At 44.9% G+C, this 6,410-nt stretch overlaps 1 long non-coding RNA gene across 1 annotated transcript; it reads right to left on the bottom strand.

Annotated features, from left to right (window-relative positions):
- Window positions 1-2,627: 2,627 nt before the first annotated feature.
- On the bottom strand, window positions 2,628-6,161 carry LOC104514666. The gene is made up of 2 exons (XR_727935.1): window positions 6,091-6,161; window positions 2,628-3,844 (listed from the first exon to the last, which is right to left on the bottom strand). It is a non-coding gene; the product is annotated as an uncharacterized LOC104514666 (long non-coding RNA).
- Between the last annotated feature and the right edge of the window lie 249 nt (window positions 6,162-6,410).

Here is a 6,410-nt window from a genome sequence, read left to right as displayed (position 1 = left end):
GGAGGCTGAGGGGAGACCCAATCGCCCTCTACAGCTACCTGATGGGAGGTTGCAGAGAGGTGGGGGTTGGTCTGTCTCTTCTCCCACGTAACAAGCGACAGGACAAGAAGAACTGGCCTCAAGTTGTGCCAGGGGGGATATGAGGAAAAATGTCTTCACAGAAAGGGCTGTCAGGCACTGAATGGGCTGCCCAGGGAAGCGGTGGACTCACCATCCCTGGGGGGATTTAAGAGACACGTAGATGTGGCGGTCAGGGACATGGTTTAGTGGTGGGCTCAATCTCAAGGGTCTGTCCCAGTCTATAAACAGTTCTAGTATGTAAATATTGCAGCTGAAGGCTCCTGAACTAGTCAGTAACACAACGAACTACCACGAGGTGTACGACAGCCGAAAGGAGACAGCTCTGGAGGAGGGAACAGAGCTCAGGGCCTGCTGGGGGCTTCAGGCAGCCTCTAACTATTTCAGCTTATCAGGAAGTGTTTTGGCAGTCGTTTGCCTCAAGTCACTGCTGAGTCTGATCTTGCACAAGAATAAATCAGAATGATTGAAGTGAACAGAAACAGGTATAAGAGAGAGGGGGAGTGTTAATCTTTCTTAAACAACTGCCAACATTCCTAGAGCTTCTCATTTTAAGTAGAAATAAGAGAGAAAATGCAACCGATAAAAGCAACTGGAATTAAACATGAAAGCTAGGCAAGTTATCAGTCACTCATGCACAAGTAAGGCTGAAACGGGTGAAAAGGACCACGGTGCAAAGCTTTGGAAGTAAACCCCGCTGCTAGGTTCTGTGCTATGTAATTTCCAAATTCTAACAGGATATAACAGCATCAGGGGCTTCTCAAAACCCCCCAGAAACACAGGTTTCTCCTGGCAACCGAAGGGCTAGGTACGCACACAGCTTGTGACAAAAAGCCGAAGTTCAGTTTTGCCCCAGCTCCTCTTCGACAGTGCCAGATCCTTAACGCCATGTACACCGCAAGGCTTGTTCTTCCTGGGAGAGGGGACAAAGTCCTCTGCTCCCTTAACAGGGGCAATTTTTATGGCTAAGATAAATCTACTTCCATTTGTAGCGTAGCTGAGGCTGCTGTAGGTGCTTTTCTCCAATCTCATCTCAAGCAGTCGAGTTCTGCAATGTTGCCAATTGCAAAGAAATCTTCAAGCAGCTGATTCAAGCAAGTACACTTCCTCGTTCATTCCTTCTTGTGAACATCTGGTTACTGAAAGCCAGTTTTCCCTCAGCATCAAGGACTTGGGGGTACTGGTGGATGAAAAGCTGGACATGAGCCGGCAGTGTGCGCTGGCAGCCCAGAAAGCCAACCGTATCCTGGGCTGTATCCGGAGAGGTGTGGCCAGCAGGTCGAGGAAGGGGATTCTGCCCCTGTACTCTGCTCCTGTGAGACCCCACCTGGAGTGCTGCGTCCAGCTGTGGAGCCCTCAGCATCAGAAGGATATAGACGGGTTGGAGCGAGTCCAGAAGAGGCCATGAAGATGCTCAGAGGGCTGGAGCGCCTCTGCTATGGGGACAGGCTGAGAGAGTTGGGCTTGTTCCGCCTGGAGAAGAGAAGGCTCCGGGGGGACCTTATTGCAGCTTTCCAGTACCTGAAGGGGTCTACAAGGAAGCTGGGGGGGGCTTTTTACAAGGGCCTTAGTGACAGGACAAGGGGTAACGGGCTTAAAGTGAAAGTGGGGAGGTTTAGATTAGATATCAGGAAGAAGCTCTTCCCGGAGAGGGTGGTGAGGCACTGGAACAGGTTGCCCAGAGAAGCTGTGGATGCCCCATCCCTGGATGTCTTCAAGGCCAGGCTGGATGAGGCTTTGAGCAACCTGGTCTAGTGGAAGGTGTCCCTGCCCATGGCAGGGGGGTTGGAACTAGATGGTCTTTAAGGTCCCTTCCAACCCAAACCATTCTGTGATTCTACGATCAATGCAACTCAGTCCTATTGTTCTGCTGTCACACCCCACCAGTTTCTAACTTCAGCTGACACAGCAAGTGTGGGTTTTATAAACACAAACATCATACACTGAACAGCCAATAGCTGGAAGTACGTAAATGGAGCACTCTCCTAAGGATTCAGAGTTGAAGCAAGCGTGCTGCATTGCTTACGATGCTCCCGAGCATAAAAACAAGATTTGACACTGGCAACTGAAGCTGTGAACCCTTACTGGCTGCCCCTTGCCCCAGATACAAACAAAAGGTCCCACACGGTTTTTAAAGTTTATTTCATCTCAGAACCACTGCTGTGTTACACCTGTCAGGCTGGAGTGTGCGCACTTCCAGTGTTAAGGTTTTGTCATACAAACGGGTGGCGTGAGGATCTGTGTCCTCCCAGTACTGGCCCAGTGAGACAAGAGTTTTGCAGTCATTTCCTGCTTCCCCCTCCCCCCCTTTTTTTTTTTTAAGATACATGAAGCGTGGCCTAGCATTAGTGTCACCTTTTTATCTGCAATTTATATAAATGAGGCAGATTCTTCCCTCACTTGTAGGCAAAGTGACATGAAAAGTCTGTACTTCAACCAATGAACAAACACAGGGTTTTGTTTCATACTGTTACAACCCTTTCACTGGAGGCAAAACGTCCCTCCCCTGCCCCAGACCACCACCGTAATAAGTACCAAAGCATTTCTAGTTTTGACTTTCATCAAGGTTTCCAAACTGGCAGATTTTATTTTCACACCCTCTTCACAATAGACAAGATGCTTACCATATATTTAGGATTACAAGTTGTCACTAAAAGAAAACCTTACACAACCACTGTACATTTAGGTTGAAAAAACTGTCCTTGCATGAAAAAAATATACCTAGAAATCAAGTGGTAAATAAGAAAAAAAAAACCATTAAGAAAAGATCAACGTTATTATAATGCGCCGGTTTAAATTTATCAACTCCTCCTCTACTTGTCATTCATAGTCTGTTTTTACCTACGGTATTCATTAAGGCAAACAGCTGATCCATTTCTGAAGAGGTGCTGTGGAAATTGTGGACAAACAGCAAACATTTGGCATTAAAATAGATAGCACGTATGTAGCCTCTAGTAATATACATTAAGCATTTCTCTCGGACTTCAGGATAATGACAGGGGAGGATGAACATGCTAACAATGTCAAAAAGGCTTAAAATTTAGCATCCAAGCAATTTCTATTAATGCTTCTGTAGTTTTCAAGCTCTAAGTAGTATAGAATTTATGCAAATGCATTAAAGAATTCTAGCTTGGCAAGTACACCCAAGCAGGTTATTAAACTATATATACAGAAAGTGATAAATACAGAATTAAAAGAGTCCTTCCGCTTCTCTTCATAGCCTTGAAAATTGACAAAAAACTTGAGGACAGCTCTACAATATTAAACATTAGGTAACCGCAGGAGCTGGGGAACCTAACTACACAAACTGATTAAAATACTCAGATGACTTTGTAGTGTTTAATACAATTCAGTTCGTAGTCAAGGGCACAAGACGACATTGAACAAAAATAATCACATCAATTGACCTAGAAATCAAATGTAAATAGATATGAATACAATCTCCAAAATCTGTCTTTAAGTGAACATTAACCATTTATTCAAAGTTATACAAGAATTTGAAGGAGAAAGTCTTCTTCTGCAACAGGAAACCAACTTACAAGTTTCATGTCTCAGTTGAATTGAAGTGGAGGCGAGCGGGGCAGGATGGGGAAGGGGGGCGGGGGGAAGGGAAGGGGTGAACAAACAAGTTAGTAGGCCCCATCCAGGCAGCTAGAAAGTAAAAACAGGCTCAACAGCAGCCTCCTCCAGCTTGTTGTCCTCCCTGATTGCCTGCAAGTGTTGCGTTAGTAGCCGCATGTTGAGGGCCAATTTTTATGCCATTTGCCTGCAAGGAAGTTTAATAGGCAGCGTAATTATTTTGGAACACCGATACGCTTGCAAGCTTTTTTTAAGATCATACAGCGAGTTCTGCTAACGTATGCAACAGAGACAGCAAAAAACTTACACGTATGTTTTTCAGCAGCATGTCCTTGGCAATTAAGTACCATTTCAAGGAAGGTACTTTGTTTTTGTTTAGATTTTACCTCCACGTTAAACTCTGTCCCTCACGGAGCAAGGATTGCGTTTCAACACCGCCGGGCATACACCCTTAAAAATCCACGGCGTTTGCTAAGAACGTATAGCCTCTCCCCAAAAACTCCGTTAGTTTAATATAAAGCTTTCCCTCTCCAGACAGCGTTTCTTTCTGTGTTGAATCAGCTGTAGAGGCTAAGGGCGTACGAGCGTTCTGTGTCATCAATAATTTCTACGATCCCGAAAGACGTGGCGGCTTGCCAAGAACCCACACGCAGCGTAGCTCTTTCATTCATCAAAATCACGCTTACATCTTAACCCTCACTCCCTCAAGTGGATTTTACCTAAAAATACAGCACTCGGAGAAAAGTAATACAGTAGCTTCAGACATTAAGCTCTTAAGGAAACTTTGCGTCACAGTAAATCTCAGATTTATAGCGCTTGGCAGTTGCTCTGCAACAGTGGTAGCCTTGGGGTTTCTGGCACTAGCTCAGTATTGACAGCAGCTGATGTGGTTTCTTTTCGCTCTTTGACTCCTCTTTAATAAAAAGCATGCCCTATGGCTCATTGGTTTTGCCCCCTCTGGGCTGATAGCAACTTCTTGAGGAAGCAAGGAGCCAGGCTTGGCATAAAGCCACATAAATAGCACGGACTGCTGGCTCTCGACAGCATATTGCAATCAAAGCTCCATAAGGCGCAGTAAAGCAGTCAGCTACTCTGTGAGACTCGACAGAGAGAGCGAGCACGCTTTTGCGGGCGCTCCGATTCCCGTCCCATTGAGAGCATGCTACCCGAGCGCGTTTTCTTCAGGGAAAAAACCCTCAAGAAAATGTAAAATTTTGCATTAAACTGTATTTAGAAGGCATTTCACCGAAACACCGTAGAGACGCACGTGCATTTTTCAGTCAGAATTAGTCTTTGAAAAATCACTATTCAAGTCTTATTCAGCTACAAGTTTCCTAATGCAAATACTCCGCATGCTACTGAAGCTTGTCATCATTTCCTCTCTAAGCTCAAAGGAGCAACACTTTTAATAATCCAAATTTTCTCACGCTGAAATAAATAGCTTCACTTCCTTCTGCTTAATGTAATTGAGTCCTGCCAGCCCCCTCACTGCTCCCTGAACAGCTCTGCGAGGACCACCGCGCTTCAGAGCGGCGTCGGGCTGGCACTCCCCGGCAGAGAGCCCTGTTGGCGGGATGCGTACAGGACAGAGCGCGCACGGTGCAGATTTTCACATGTGGTTTCACTAAGCACCTCAGCGAGGCTATTTAGGGACATGCAGGATAAGAACTTGGGCATCAGAAAGGACTGACCCCTTCACATGGTCAAATTTAAGCTTTATCTGCTGTGACCTTTTTATGTGAATGCTGGACAGCTTATACAATCCTAACATTTCCATACGATCCTAGTGTTTCTCTTTACCAGCACTGAATCTGGGCCTGCTTTTTCTATGGCCAACAATTCTATTTGCTCAAGATTTTCAACAGCACAATTGTTTCAAAATTCAAGAGAGACATTACAGGTCTTTCTAGGCCCTTGCCTTACAAAAGCGCTCCATCCCCCACCCCCCTCCCCAAACAAGCGAAGAGACCGGCCCCGATAATCTGTAATTTCGGTAATGTGCATAGGCAAAATGGCTAATCTTTTATTCCCTCCAGAATCCAGCCACCTAAAGCAGGAACGTTTCAAAAGTCTTTTATGTAACTCTCAAAGCAATCCCTCCCCTACACTGGACAGCTCATGGAGTGCATCTGGCATATCAACATGGTCCCCCATTTACATAGTGGAAAATTATCTTTGAAAACAGATGACACCATATGGAGAAGTGGATGAAAGTGGATTTTCTTCTCTTTTGGGGATTTATATTATTTTGTGATGCTTCATGGATGGATAGGGTCACTTATTTTAATCCATTTTTATCACAATAGCAGACAATTCTATATCCAAATGGAACAAACAAATATTTTACTGCCCTGCCATCTAGGCAAAGTGAATTCTGTACCTTAAAAAAACCCAAGCAAACAAAGAACACATGTCCAGAGTACAAAAAGTTACCTCATTATTAATGTCAAAAACGCCTTCCTGGATTTTCTCGTAGATCTCCTTTGCAGTGTTAATAAATGCCTAAAATAGAGGAGAAAAAAAAACCACAAGCACAGTGAGTGCAATACCCTTTGCTGTAAGACGCACTAATTGAAATCCAACCCGACGTGCAGCTGTTTCAGCGAGACTTTTCTTCCTGACCTCAGAAGGAACAGGTATGACAACGGTGTCCTAACGCCTACCCTGCGGCAGCAATGGATCACACGCTGTTTACAGAAACAGCGGCATTTTCATAAACATCTGTATTCTCCAATCTGCTGTCCCATAATTAC

The sequence above is a fragment of the Eurypyga helias genome, unplaced genomic scaffold, assembly GCF_000690775.1.
Source record: "Eurypyga helias isolate BGI_N326 unplaced genomic scaffold, ASM69077v1 scaffold19289, whole genome shotgun sequence".
NCBI classification, from domain to species: domain Eukaryota; kingdom Metazoa; phylum Chordata; class Aves; order Eurypygiformes; family Eurypygidae; genus Eurypyga; species Eurypyga helias.
This window is presented reverse-complemented; position numbering and strand designations above follow the sequence as displayed.